General features: G+C 51.1%; 1 long non-coding RNA gene across 1 annotated transcript; it reads right to left on the reverse strand.

The window, feature by feature from the left end:
- Nucleotides 1–1855: 1855 nt before the first annotated feature.
- Nucleotides 1856–6060, reverse strand: LOC138850699 (uncharacterized). The gene is made up of 3 exons (XR_011390817.2): nt 5979–6060; nt 5706–5812; nt 1856–2049 (listed from the first exon to the last, which is right to left on the reverse strand). It is a non-coding gene; the product is annotated as an uncharacterized LOC138850699 (long non-coding RNA).
- Nucleotides 6061–15106: the final 9046 nt, after the last annotated feature.

The following is a 15106-nucleotide window of genomic DNA, read 5'->3' on the forward strand; positions in this document are numbered from 1 at the left end:
TGGGAGGGAACAATCCCGTCATTTCACTGAGGGGAACTCGGGGCTCAGAGGGGCTCAGTGATCGTAGCCGGGGCTGCTCTGAATTTTCACAGCGGGGAAAGCTGAGCTGAATTCTTTCATGAGACACCACTGATTAGAATTTCCAAGGCTTCCTCCATTCACGGGGTTGGGGGGAGCCTCACCTGGTTGCAGCCTTCGCCTCAGGGAGCTACCACGGATCTCAATCGGAGAACCTTGGCTCAGGCGAGACATGGCCTCACCGAGTAAGTCCTAGACACAGAGCGGCAAGTGTAGGTCACGGCAGCCCACAACTGAGCACGTTCAGGCCTGGTGTAACTCACCTCTGTGTTATCTGTGCTCAGCTCTGAGGCCGCAGAAGGAGATAATAAAACCTGGTAAATTCCCACTCTTAACGAAGCTTGTGTTTGTGTAGATCATCCTGCCAGCAAAAAATCTTTCCACCCACCTATCCATCCATCCATCCATCCATCCACCCATCTACCCATCCAACCAGCCAGCCACCCTTCCATTCATCCATATTCATCCACCCACCCTTCCATTCACATAAAGCAAATGCCCATGGAGTTCCTATTTAATGCAGTAACTATGCCAAGTACAGTTGTATCAGTTATCTCACTGGAGTCTCCTACCCTCCCACACTAAGGGATAACACAAGTGACAGCCTGGGCTGACTTAATGAGACACAGCGGCTCCCTCCCAGGTACAAGTAACAGAGGGAAGGGAGCCAACTTTTTGTTGAACCCCAGCTATTTGCCACTTTCATGTCTTATCTCACTGAGCCCTCACAGCTTCCCTACAAAATAGGTATTTTCACATCCATTTCACTGGTGGGGAAACTGAGACTCAGAGGGTTCAGTGATTTTCTTTTCTTTTTTTACTTGAAAGACAGACACACACACACACATGGAGAAAAACAGAGACAAGAAACAGACAGACATCTTTCATTTGCTGGTTCACTCTCCCAGATGCCTGCAATAGCCAAGACTGTGCCAGACTGAAGCCAGGAGCCTGAAACTCAATCTGGATTCCCCATGTAGGTGGCAGGAATCGAACTTCTTGAGCCATCTTTTGTTTCTCCCAGGGACTACATTAGCAGGAAGCTGGTTCAGAAGTGGAGCAGCCAGGGCTGGAACCAGGCACTCCATTATGGGATGCAGTCATCCCCAGAAGTGACCAAAGCCACTGCTCCACACCCAAACCCTGCTTTAATGACTTAAAAGGTAAAAGAGCTAGTAAGTGGCAGAATAATAGCCAAACCCAGGTCTGCCTAAGCAGGCCTGGGACCTTCCCTTCTCTCCACTCTGAAGGTGACTGTACCCTTGCCCACGCCTCTCTGGGCACAGTTCTGGTGCTCACTGGCGTGGGGCCTCCTCCTTGCTGTTTCTAGCTTCTTCTTTGAGGTCTCTTGTGCTGCCCTGAGGCTGAGTCCCCAGCAGCCATGACTCTGTCCTGGGCTCTGGCTTTGTGGTCAGCTGGAGGGGGCACTACTGCAGGTGTTGGGTGCAGTGAACACAGCGCTTTAAAGAACTCAGAAACCAGATGGTCATTGTCACGGGGCCTAGAGGTGCTCTTCGTGGTCACCTGCATCCTCATCTCTGTAGGTGGAGAAACAGGGGTGGGGGGGAGCCACTCAACATTTGCTGTCCAATGACTGTGCGAGAGGAACTTGACCTCACTTCCTCCTCCCAAGAATCTATGGGGAGAAATGACTCTTCCCCTGCCTGGTCTGTTTTGTCCCACATATCCATATGGCTCTCTCCCTTGGCTCCTACAAGTCCGAGTGAGCATGTGCTGAACTGTACATCTCCTCCCCCTCTTATTCCCACTCTTATTATTTTTTAAAGATTTATTTATTTTACTTGAAAGTCGCAATTACACAGAGAGAGGAGAGGCAGGGTTGGGGAGAGGTCTTCCATCCGCTGGTTCATTTCCCAGATGGCCGCAATGCCCAGGGCTAGTTCAAGTTTCTTTCAGGTTTCTCACACGGGTGCCATCCTCCGCTGCTTTCCCCAGACTATGAGCAGAGAGCTGGATCGGAAGTGGAGCAGATGGGATTTGAACAGGCACCCATATGGGATGCTGGTGTCACAGGTGGCAGCTTTACCTGCTATGCCACAGCACTGGGCATTTGATCTGACAGATTGCTTACTTCTCAGACTGCCAAGGGGCTTCCGGAAGGCCGCCCGTCTGCGCTCCCACCCACAGTTCCCTGGAAGCTTCCCCCATCCCCACCTGCACCTGGCACAGCCCCTTTCACACTGCAGGTGGTCAAGTCTCCTTTATACTTTGCATTCCTCTCAGATTACTAACAGCTTTGTGATCACAACTCACAAGTCATTTCAGTCTGAATTCAGGTTATTCAGCGTCCCAAACCTGCCCAGGGTCACAGGGCAATGCAACGGCCTCAGAGGCCACATTGCTAGGGTGCACGTTCTGACCCCACCACTTCCGCTGGGTCTGCGAGATGACTTCACCTCGCCGGGTCTGCGAGTTGACGGTACCGTCACCAGTACTGTCGCCGCAAGAAATGGTTCTGAGGACACAGAATTGCTTCGAAGGGGGGCACAAGTAAGCCTGGCGGTTGTCACGGCTGTGGTTACAGATCGTGTGACTGTCCACAACGCCTCACTCTCCGCTGCAGTCGGGTCCCTCGAGCCCACGTTGTGTAACCCCGTATTTTCCTTAGGAAGTGAAATTGAGGAAGAGTCTGGCAAGTCAGGCTTTTCTGCGGTTAGACTTCCCAGTCATTCTGAAAACAGAATGGCCACACACATGACTCAGGGGATTTTACCCTTGAAGGAAATAGCTGGTCCTTGAAAGGGAGTGGCGGGCCCCTAGCCTGGTGGTTAAGACGCCCTGGTCCCACATCTGAGTGCCAGGGTTCGATGCCCGGCTCTGGCTCCTCCTTCCAGCTCTCTGCTAATGTGGACCCAGATAGCTCAAGTACTTGGGTTCTTAACCCCCACTGGGAGCCCTGGCTTGAGTTCCTGGCTCCCAGCTTTACCCTGGCCCAGTCTTGGCCACTGTGGGCATTTGGGGAGTGAGCTAGCAGAGGGAAACCTCTCTCTCTCTCCAGCTCTCTGCCTCTCAAATAAATGTAAAAAATTGCGTAGAAAGGGAGGATGCAGCATCAAGGGACGCTACAGCAGAGTGAAAAGGCAACCACGGGGGACTGCCACTGTGGGTAAAGCCACCGCCTACAGTGCTGGCATCCCATATGGGCGCCAGTTCAAGTCCTGGCTGCTCCACTTCCAATCCAGCTCTCTGCTATGGCCTGGGAAAGCAATAGAAGATGACCCAAGTCCTTGGGTCCCTGCACCCACGTGGGAGACCTGGGAGAAGCTCCTGGCTCCTGGCTTCAGATCAATGCAGCTCTGGCCAATGCGGCCAATTAGGGAATGAACATCTGCTGGCTCTTTCCCCAAATGCCAGGAGCTTCTTCCAGGTCTCCCACATGGCTGCAGAGGCCCAAGGACTTGGGCCATTCTCCACTGCTCTCCCAGGTGCATCAGCAGAGAGCAGGATTAGAAGTGGAGCAGTCAGGACTCCAAACGGTGACCACATGGGATGTGGGTGCTGCAGGCTAGGGCTTTAACCCACTGTGCCACAGCGCTGGCCTGTGTCCCCCAGCTCTTGCCTTGTATCTCCTGGCACAGCCTCAGGACTGCTGGCCAGACCACCACTACACTTGGATCTTGAACCTCCAGGAACAGCGAAGTCAATGTCTTTTCTCCATAATTAACCCGGCCTGTGAGTTAGCACAGAAAACGAACTGACACCTGCACAATAAAGAAAAAGAACTCCAGCTCAACAAGAACAAAACAAACAACTTGCTTTTCAAAATGGGCAAAGTGCTTGAAGAAACACACAGCCTTCCGAAGGAGACAGGCAGGGCCCCATAAGCGCATAAACAATGCTCAACATCACTAATCTTCAAGGAGAAGCAAATCAAAACCTCAGTGACTTAAAAACAGAAAATAACAAGTGTTGGCAAGGTTGTGGAGGCAACGGAAGCCTTTTGCTTTGCTAGGAGGAATGTCAAACGGGCAGTTGCTATGGAAACCAGTATGGCGGCTCCTCAGAAAACTAAAGTTAGCATCACCATATGACCTAGGAATTCCACCTCCGGGTGTATACTCAGAGAATTCGAACTAGGGACTCAGATATTTGTGCACCAATATTCATAAAACATTACTCACAACAGCCAAAAAGAAGAAGCAATCCAATTGGCCATTGAGGAATGACTGCATAAACAAAATGTGGCATAGAGTACAATAGAAAATATTTCTTTTTAAAAAAAGATTTATTTATTTGAAAGACAGTTACAGAGAGAGAGGCAGAGACAGAGAGAGGTCTTCCATCTGCTGGTTCACTCCCCAAATGGCAGCAACAACTGGAGCTGAGCCAATCCAAAGCCAGGAGCCACATGGGTGCAGCAGCCCAAGGACCTGGGCCATCCTCGACTGCCCTCCCAGGTGCATTAGCAGGCAGCTGGATCGGAAGTGGAGCAGCCAGGACTTGAACCAGTGTCCCTGTGGGATGCCAGTGCTGCAGGCTGGGACTTTACCCACTGAGTCACAGCGCCAACCCCAGAAATTCTTTCTTTTAAAAAAATGTTTAAAAGCAGAGCATCCGGCCGGGGCCGCGGCTCACTAGGCTAATCCTCCGCCTTGCGGCGCCAGCACACCGGGTTCTAGTCCCGGTTGGGGCGCTGGATTCTGTCCCAGTTGCCCCTCTTCCAGGCCAGCTCTCTGCTGTGGCCAGGGAGTGCAGTGGAGGATGGCCCAAGTACTTGGGCCCTGCACCCCATCGGAGACCAGGAGAAGTACCTGGTTCCTGCCATTGGATCAGCGCGGTGCGCCGGCCGCAGCGCACCGGCTGCGGCGGCCATTGGAGGGTGAACCAACGGCAAAGGAAGACCTTTCTCCTCTCTGTCTCTCTCTCTCACTGTCCACTCTGCCTGTCAAAAAAAAAAAAAAAAAAAAAAAAAAAAAAAAAAAAAAAGCAGAGCATCCGACACAGAGGGAGAGGCAGAGGGAGAGAGTTCTTCCATCTGCCAGTTCACTCCCCCAATGGCTGCAACAAAGCTGGGCCAGGATGAATCCAGGAGCCAGGAACTCCATCCTGGTCTCCCAGGAGGGTGGCAGGGACTGAAGGACTTGAGCGGCATCCGCTGCTTCCCATGCACATTAGCAGGGAGCTGGACTGGAAGTACAGCAGCTGCGACTCAACTGGCGCGCTGATATGGGACACAGGCGTCTCGCAAGCAGCGAGACAAACACCGCACGATTACACTTCTATGAGCTGTTGGTAGGGTGGTCCAATTCGTAGAGGCAGGTTAGAAGGGGGTTACCGTGGGCTGGGGGAGACAGCCTTTAAAGGTTGGGTTCAGATCGGTGACCCGGTCCTGGGGCTCGATGGGGGCGATGGCTGCCTGCAATGCGGCAGTACCCGATGCACCTGTGCTGTGCAGTGACAACACTTGCGATGACTTTTATGTTACCGTGCGAGAAAACATGAAAAACGGGCAGGATGAGGTAGGGAGCAGCAGATGATACGGGGAGAAATTGAGGCTCCACGAGGGGACTTCCTCGCAGGGGCTTCTCATGTTGGAGATGATGCGTACCGCGGCGGAGGCAGCACGCTGCCGGAGTTGCTGCGCGGGGAGGGGCTTAGTCACTCACCTTCCCTCCACAGGTGGTGGGCTTGGTTCTGTGTGGCCCGGCATGAAGAGGCTGGATGTCCTTTTGCTCTGCAACTGTCCAGTGATGGCCCAGGAGCTGCAAGGTCCCTGTGAAGTGGGAGAGGCGGGTTTAGTTTTATTCCAGGTCCTTGCCTTCTGCTGAGAGAAGCGTTTTAAGCATAGGCACGTAGAGAGGGTGCTCAAAGTGATAAAGTTGATTTAAAGGGTGAGAAAGCAGACACACACAGACACACACACACACAGGTGGGCATACCTGAGGAGTGAAGTGGACCAGGCAGAGAAAAGGGGTGGGGGTGGGAAGTACCGAGCGGGCCCTTCAGCACCTCCTCTTGTCCTGGTCTCATGGGCCGGCCTTTATTATAAGGTCGGAAGGGGCGTGGCTCCTTGGCACCGCCCACCCCAGGTCCCTGGGTGAAGGGGGGCTATTTGACTGACAGATGAGATAACACAGGGTGGGGCCTTCATCTAGCTGACCCATGCCACCAGTCCTCCTCCTGTAGCAAATGGCAGCTGTGTTCAAAATCCCAGAGGCTTATGTTTGCTATTCAAGGCTCACCTGGGCTTGAGAGAATTTGCTGGGAGCATTTTCCCCCATCCCTGTGTTCGAGATGCCGTGTTGGTAGCTGGAAATCAGCCCCTTCGGAGTTTTTACCACCACAGAAACCGGCAGGTGCTACTAATCAGAGCCACTATAAACCTCAGCTCTGTCACCCACCTAATTTGTAAAGTGGGTATAACATCTTTCAGTCCCTTCTCCTTCCTCCCCAAGGGGATAATTGGACACTTGGGGTGGGGCTTGGGTGGTGTTGAATGCCAGGGAGCCCGTCCCTCCTCAGGAGCCCACCCCCATCTCTCCAGCAGGCACAGATGTTGCTTCAGGCTGAGGGGTCGGCTAGAGAGTGCAGCTTCCCAGAAGGCACTTCTCACACGCGTACACACACACACACACACACACACACTCGGTCCCCTGGGCCCTGGGGAGAGGAAGGGACTGGAAAGGAAGATGATGGAGCTCCCCACAGTGTTGTTTGGTTGCTGACGCGCAATCCCAGGGCCCGGGGTTTCACGGCAAAGGATCTCTAACCCCAGCAGCAGCAGCTTCAGGGAGGCCAGAGCGGGGAGGGGGGAACCCAGCCCTGGTGTTTCATTTCGGTTTCTCTCCCAGTTCTTTTTTTTTTTTTTTTTAAGATTTATTTATTTATTTGAAAGGCAGAGAGAGAGAAAGGGGGGTGGGGAGAGAGAGTCTTCCATCTGCTGGTTCACTGCACTGATCTGAAGTTAGGAGCCAGGAGCTTCTTCTGGGTCTCCCACGTGGGTGCCAGGGCCCTAGCACTTGGGCCATCTTCCACTGCCTTCCCAGGTCATAACAGAGAGCTGGATCGGAAGTGGAACAGCCAGGACTCAAGCTGGGACCCCTATGGGATGCCAGCACCTCAGGCAGCATTTTTACCCGCTACGCCACAGCACCAGCCCGCTCTCTCCCAGTTCTGCCTTCACTAGTTGTTGACCCTTAGGTGGCAGCTCGCCTGTCTCTGAGCCCCAGTTTCCCAGGTTGTGAAAATGGAGACAATGACGGGCATTGCACATACGTGTCGGGAGGTTCCAGGGAGGGGAAACTGTTGTAATCTGCCAAGGACAGGCACATGCACCAGTGGCCAGGAGTAATGCACCGTAGCAAGAATGCTGGCTGCCTCTCTCCATTCCCTCCCTCTTCCTAAATGCAAGGACCCCTATTCGGCGTAGCCGTGCGCTGAGCCACAGACTACACTTCTTCGCAGGTAGCGGTAGCCTGTTGATCAGTTCTGGCCAATGAGACATCAGGTGCAGGAGGAATCATGGTTTCTCTGTGCAGAGGTCTTGGCCAGCACAGACTTGCAACGAAAGAGAAATCAGCAAGCGAAAAGCAAATGGAAATGTGTGGCCAAGTCAGCCTCCGGGCGTGAGCCATTCTCAAGGATGTGGCTTTGGATTCAGGCTTAGAGAGCAGCTTCAACAGCCCCGGCAGGGATATGGAGAACCGACGGACGAGGCGCAGCAAACCCAGGGAAGGCAACTGAAGGGGCGCTAACAGCTACTCAGGTCTCCAAGGAGCGACCGCCCTTTGCTGCTATAAATTTTCTGTCCAATGAGGCAACCAGGGGTGGGCAGAGGTCTTTTTTCAGCTGGGTGCAGAGAGGCGTCCGGGGGAGAGGGGCTGTGTTCTGATCTTCCGCGGAATGGAAGAATTGAGTTGTCTGGGGCACTGTCTCCGAGGACTCGGCTCAGCTCCGGCTGTTTCTGCTTCTCCCTCTCTTTGTGTTCTCCGCGTGGCCTGGAATTTGGAGCTGCAGCAGTCATACTGGGCCTTGGAATGATCTTGAAAGTGAAAGTTGTGCGCTAAAGACGATGGAACCGATGATACAAAAAGCCTGGGCCCATGACAACGGTGGAGCACAATTCCTGTCCCCGAATGCCTACTTCTGGACCATTCTTATGTGAGAGAGAAATAAAATTCTCTCATGTTCTTAGAGAAGACAGGTGAGCAGTGAGAAGCAAGGTAGCAAGCGTAAATGGGATACGGCATCCATCAGAATGGAGGGACACCTCTCCAGACAGAATCCTGAAGAGAGAGAGAGAGAGAGAGAGAGAGAGAGAGAGAGAGAGAGAGAGAGAGCACTCCCAGCCATTCAGACTGGGGAGAGCAAGGTTACATGGCTGAATGGAGAGAACACACCCGGCAGGCCAGGCGGGCGGCTCAGCAGAGAGCTGAGTGCTGAGCGCAGTCTGTGTTCAGACCGGGGCTTACAAGGGAACCAGGTCCAGTTCTTCCCACCGCTTCTCCTCCCCTTCCTCCTCCTGCGCCAGGACAAAGGGTTTGCTGAGTGTGAATTAGGTGAAAGTTCTCCCGAGGTCTGCCAGACTGGGGGGCCCAGCACGCTGGGCTGGGCGGAGGAGCTGCCCCTAGGGCACCTTCCTTGGAGGAAGGAAGCGAAGGTCTTAGTGCTCAGTGTCATCAGGCCAGGTAGCCCGTCTGTACAGAGGAGAGAGGACCTCCTGGGGAGCTTTCCTTGGGTGGCTGGGACCGCCTGGAAAGCTCTCGGGGTCTGGGCAGGGCTTTGCAGGGGGAAATCCTGGGCTGCTTCCCAGGTGAGCGTCTGCAGATGCTCTGTTTTCCTCAGCCCCTCTCACATACTTAGGCCAATTGCTAACTTCCTTGGTTTATGTGTCATCAAATCTTCCTGTATTAATGTTCCTGGATGGGGCTTTGGGGAACACAGAGGGAAGAGCTCCATTTTACTGACAACCGAGACAACCTCATGTGGTTCCCACATGTACATGGTCCAGTCCAAATACGTGACCTCTCAGCAGCGTTTGACTCTGGAATAGTCCCTCATTCTATTTTTTTTTTTAATCTGTATAACCTTTAATTTTTTCTCAATTTCTCTGGAGTTCATATTTTACATTCATAATATAAGGCTAATTAAAACTTTATGAGATTGCTTAAGTTTTTTTTTATTTTTTTTTATTTTTTTAAACTTTTATTTAATGCATATAAATTTCCAAAGTACGACTTATGGATTACAATGGCTTCCCCCCCATACCGTCCCTCCCACCCACAGCCCTCCCCTTTCCCACTCCCTCTCCCCTTCCATTCACATCAAGATTCATTTTTGATTATCTTAATATACAGAAGATCAGCTTAGTATACATCAAGTATGGATTTCAACAGTTTGCTCCCACACAGAAACATAAAGTGAAAAATAATAGATGATTTTTTTTTTAATGATGATGAAATCAGAGCAGACCTATTGTCATGTTTAATCCCACTGAGAGTCAAGTTGGGAATTGATAATTTCTTTTTTTTTTTTTTTTTTTTTACAGAGGATCAGTTTACTATGCATTAAGTAAGGATTTCAACAGTTTGCACCCCCATAGAAACACAAAGTGAAATATATTGTTTGAGTACTCGTTATAGCATTAAATCTCAATGTACAGCACATTAAGGACAGAGATCCTACATGAGGAGTAAGTGCACAGTGACTCCTGTTGTTGACTTTACCAATTGACACTCCTGTCTATGGCATCAGTAATCTCCCTATGCTCCAGTCATGAGTTTCCAAGGCTATGGAAGCCCTCTGAGTTCTCCGACTCTTATCTTGTTTAGACAAGGTCATAGTCAAAGTGGAGGTTCTCTCCTCCCTTCAGAGAAAGGTACCTCCTTCTTTGATGACCTGTTCTTTCCACTGGGATCTCACTCGCAGAGATCTTTTGCCAGAGTGTCTTGGCTTTCCATGCCTGAAATACTCTCATGAGCTTTTCAGCCAGCTCCGAATGCCTTTAGGGCTGATTCTGAGGCCAGAGTGCTATTTAGGACATCTGCCATTCTATGAGTCTGCTGAGTATCTCACTTCCCATGTTGGATCACTCTCCCCTTTATTTACTCCATCGGTTAGCGTTAGCAGGTACTAGACTTGTCTATGTGCTCCCTTTGACTCCCAGTCCCTCCACCATGACCAACTGTGAACTGAAACTGATCACCTGGAACAGTGAGATGGCATTGGTACATGCCACCTCGATGGGATTGAATTGGAATCCCCTGGTATGCTTCCAACTCCACCACTTGGGGCAAGTCAGCCTGAGCATGTCCCAAATTATACATCTCTTCCCTCTCCCATTCCCACCACCATGTTCAACAGGGATCACATTTCAGTTAATTTTCAACACTTAAGAATAACTGTGCATCAATTACAGATCTAAACCAGTCATATTAAGTAGAACAGATAAAAAAACTACTAAGAGGGATAATGTATTAAGTTGTTCATTAACAGTCAGGGCTATGCTGATCAAGCCACCGTTTCCCATAGTGTCCACCTCACTCCAACAGGTTTCCCTCTTGGTGTTCAGTCAGTCGTCACCGATCAGGGAGAACATATGGTATTTGTCCCTTTGGGACTGGCTTATTTCACTCAGCATGATGTGTTCCAGATTCCTCCATTTTGTTGCAAATGACTGGATTTCGTTGTTTCTTACTGCGGTATAGTATTCTAAAGAGTACATATCCCATAATTTCTTTATCCAGTCTATCGTTGATGGGCATTTAGGTTGGTTCCAGGTCTTAGCTATTGTGAATTGAGCTGCAATAAACATTAGGGTGCAGACCTCTTTTTTGTTTGCCAATTTAAATTCCTTTGGGTAAATTCCAAGGAGTGGGATGGCTGGGTCGAACGGTAGGGTTATCTTCAGGTTTCTGAGGAACTCCAGCCTCATTCTATTTTCAAAAGATTTATTTGTTTATTTGAAAGGCAGAGTAACGGAGAGAGAACATCTATCTGCTGATTCAGTCTCCAAATGCCAAATGCCTGCAATGTCCAGGGCTGGATCAGGCCAAAGCCAGGAACCTGGGACTCCACCGGGGTCTCCCAAGTGGGTGCCAAGGGCACAAGCACTTGGGTGATCATCTGCTGCCTCCCAGGATGCATTATCAGGAAGCTGGATGGAAGCAGAGGAGCCCGAGGGATGAACTGGGATGCCGGCCCTGCAAGCCCCAGCTTAACCTGCTGTGCCAGAATGCTGACCTTGACTCTCTCCTCCTTAAAGCTCTCCTTCTCCAAGCTCTGTGACCTCACACTTTCTTGGTGCTGTGGAGAGAACCCTCCCCTGGGGGAAGGGCTGGGCCCATCTGGAAGGTTATCAGGGTCTGCGCAGGAATTTGGAGTATAGATGCTGGGCTGCTGCAGGCCCCTCTCACACACAAACAGGCTAATTTCTTTCTTTGTTTTTTTTTTTTTTTTTTTAAGATTTATTTATTTTATTTGAAAGTCAGAGTTACAGAGAGAGGAGAGGCAGAGAGAGAGAGAGAAAGAGAGGTCTTCCACTCAATGTTTCACTCTCCAGCTGGCGCCAATCTGAAGCCAGGAGCCAGGAGCTTCTTCCAGGTCTCCCACGCAGGTGCAGGGGCCCAGACACTTGGGCCATCCTCTACTGCTTTCCCAGGCCATAGCAGAGAGCTGGATCGGAAGTGGAGCAGCCGGAACTCAAGCTGGCACGGCAGATGGCGACTTTTATCCAGACGCCACAACACTGGCCCAAGTCTTTCATTTTTACCTGGCTTGATCTTAAATCCGCCCACTTCTCTCAGTGAATCAGCTCTGTACTCCGAATCACCATTTTTATCCAAACTGTTAGCTCCTCGTGCTTGGACCCATGAAGTAGCCAAAGGTCCATTCTGGCCCATCTCTCTTTTGCTCTCTATGCCACTGCCAGGGTTATTTTTCCCAAGTGCAAATCTGATCACTTAACGCGCCACTCAGGATACCTCACCAGCTCCCCAACTCTCGGAGAGAGCTGAAGAGCTACAGCCCTCAGCCTGCTCCCCACCGGCTCCCCCTACCTTGCATCCCTCACACCTCCCACCCTCCTCCTTCTCCTCTGACTTGCAGTGGTTTCTCATTGCATATTCTGTCCCACCTGCCAGCACAGTCTGCTGGATTACCTCCAACCCCTGCTTTGCACTCCGGTGGTTGTGTCATGGACGCTTCTTCAATTTCCTGGCCAGAACAAATTCCCCCATACACCTCCATGGTACTCTGTTATAGATTATATAGACTGTGTATTTCACCTGGGCGGTACTAACATAATTCTAATTTACTTATTTATTTGAAAAGCAGAATGACAGAGAGAGAGAGAGAGAATCTTCCATCATTTGGTTCACTCTCCCAATGCCTGCAACAACCAAGGCTGAGAAGGGCCAAAGCCAGGAGCCAGGAGCTCCATCCAGGTCTCCCGCATGTGTGTTGAGTGGAGTGGGTGGTTCCGGAGGCAGTTTTGTCTCCTGTAGCCGTTGGCCCCTGGACTGGGTGGCAGGACGCTGACCCCTGGGATGAGTCTGATGCTGTCACTGTCCCTGAGCTTGCCCCTTCCTCCTTTGGGGAGAGCAGCTGTGGACGGGGTGCTCCTGGAGACCCATAAGTCACGGGGCCATAGCTTCCTCCTTCTGCATGTTCACCTGGTTTGTTTTTGTTTTAAAGATTTATTTATTTATTTTGAAAGTTATATACTTTATATATATATTGCATCGTATATATACATATATACATATATATACACATATGTATACATCATACACACACACACATATATATATATATACAGAGAGAGAGCGAGAAGAGAGAGAAGAGATATCTTCCATCTCTGGCTCACTCCCCAGATGGCCACAATGGCCTGGCTGGATCAGGCCAAATCCAGGAGCCAGGAGCTTCATCCGGGTGTCTCACATGGGTGGCAGGGGCTTGAACGCTTGCCCCATCTTCTGCTGCTTTTCCCAGGCCGTCAGCAGGGAGCTGGGTGGGAAGTGGAGCATCTGGGACTTGAACTGGCACCCATACAGGATGCTGGCATCGTAAGTGGTAGCTTTACCAGCTATACCACAACACCAGCCCCTGGCCTGATTCTTGACTCGGATTCTACCTCAGTTTCCCTACTCTGTTTTCAATTGCACCTTGCCTGATTTGAACGTCTCCACCAAGACCCTTGTTGAAATTTCATCCTGATTTCGAGGTGTTAAAAGCTGGTGACTGGTATGACATTTGGGAGGTGATTAGGTCATACGGGCTCTGTCCTCTAGGAAGGATGAATCCATCCATGGACTGATGGGTTAGCATGACCAGAGGTCTGTGACAAAAGCTACTGAGGGCTAGTGTTGTGGTGAAGAGGGTTAAGCCACTGCTTTCAATGCCAGCATCCCACGTCAGAGCTCCTGTTTGAGTCCTGGCTACTCCACTTCTGATCTGGCTCCTTGCTAATGCACACCCTGGGAAGCAACACATGATGGCCCAAGTACACGAAAGACCTGAATGCAGCTCCTGGCTCCTGGTTTTGCACAGACCCAACCTGGCTATTGCAGGCATTGGGGGAGTAAACGAGTGGATGGAAAATCTTTCTCTCTGTATCTCTTTCTGTCACACTGCCCCTCAAATAAATCTTTTTTTAAAGTTATTTAGCTCTCTTATATGCACCCCGTGCCACCTCGGGACACTATACGGTCTCCACAGCAGCCCCGACCCTGGACTTCCAGAACTATGGGCAGAAGCACTCTTTATTCTGTATAAATTGCCCCGTCTTTGGAATGCAGGCATAGCAGCAGAAAACAGACCAAGACACCCGAATAGAGCTTCAGACTTTGCATCTGACCCACTTCTTAGCAGCACCAGTTAGCATCTGCCAAGGCCACACCACATCCCCCACTCCTCCTTGGATTCCAACCCGGGATGATCTGACTTCCCATCCAGGAAACAGCTCTAACGCTGGGCCAGGGTCCTCTGGGCCCAAGGAACAAATGCCCTCCCCACCTCCCCAGCCCAATGCTCCCCATGCCTGAGTGGGCTTCAGGTCCTATGGTCGTGTGATTGACAAAGAAGCAGCCTGGGGAGGGGCATGGGCTCTAGCACCAGACAAGCTGGGGACGATTCAGGGCCGTGGTCGCCTGTTGGTGTAACCTTGAACTGACCTCTGTGCCGCTCTGAGTAGTACCTCCCACACTTGTGAAAGAGGCCAATGGCCCCCTGCTTTGGAGCTGGGAGGCTTCAGTGGGTGGCCCCATGTGCAGTTCTCAAAGTATTCCGGAGGCTTGAGACATGGCCGCCCGTGCTGCTTCTCCCGGCACCACTGTGGAGGGGAAAGGAATTCAGTGTTCATTGTTCCTCACTGTTTCAGGCTTCCCACACCCCTTCAGGAGCCTGTTAACAGATCAGCAGATCAGCATCGTGGCCGAGGGCTGGGTCTGGAACAGGAAACTTATTTAGGAGTCACTGGTCACCCAGGACAGCCAGCGGCCACACAGACTCCGTGCAGCACGAAGCGCAAGATTCTGGGACTCTGGAAGTAGGAGGCTCGGGTTCGAATCTCAGCTGTATCTCTCTGGTTTTTGTTTGTTTAAAGATTTACTTATTTATTTGAAGTGCAGAGTTACAGAGAGAGAGGGAGAGTCAGAGAGAGAGCAATCTTCCATCTACTGGTTCACTCTTCAAACGGCTGCAACTGGCAGGGCTGGGCCAGGCCAAATCCAGGAGCCTGGAACTCCATCTGGGACTCCTATGGGGGTGCAGGGGCCCAAACACTTGGACCATCATCTGCGTTTTCCCAGGCCATAGCAGGGAACTGGATCGAAGTAGAGAAGCAGGGACTGGAACTGGAGATCATCTGGGACGCTGGTGTTGCAGGCAGAGGCTTAATCCATTGTACTACATCTCTGGCCCCTATAATTCTACTGAGTTATGGGCAAAGGGAATTACTTCCTATAACCTCAGTTTCCCCATTTGGTATCTGAGTGGTAAAATATAGCTCTGGGTGGGGCCGGATCTGTGGCTCAGTCAATAGAGAAATGCTTGAATCTGTGCATTATAA

Source organism: Oryctolagus cuniculus, chromosome 7 (assembly GCF_051225735.1).
Source record: "Oryctolagus cuniculus isolate XC-2025 breed Fujian yellow rabbit chromosome 7, ASM5122573v1, whole genome shotgun sequence".
In the NCBI taxonomy this organism is placed as follows: domain Eukaryota; kingdom Metazoa; phylum Chordata; class Mammalia; order Lagomorpha; family Leporidae; genus Oryctolagus; species Oryctolagus cuniculus.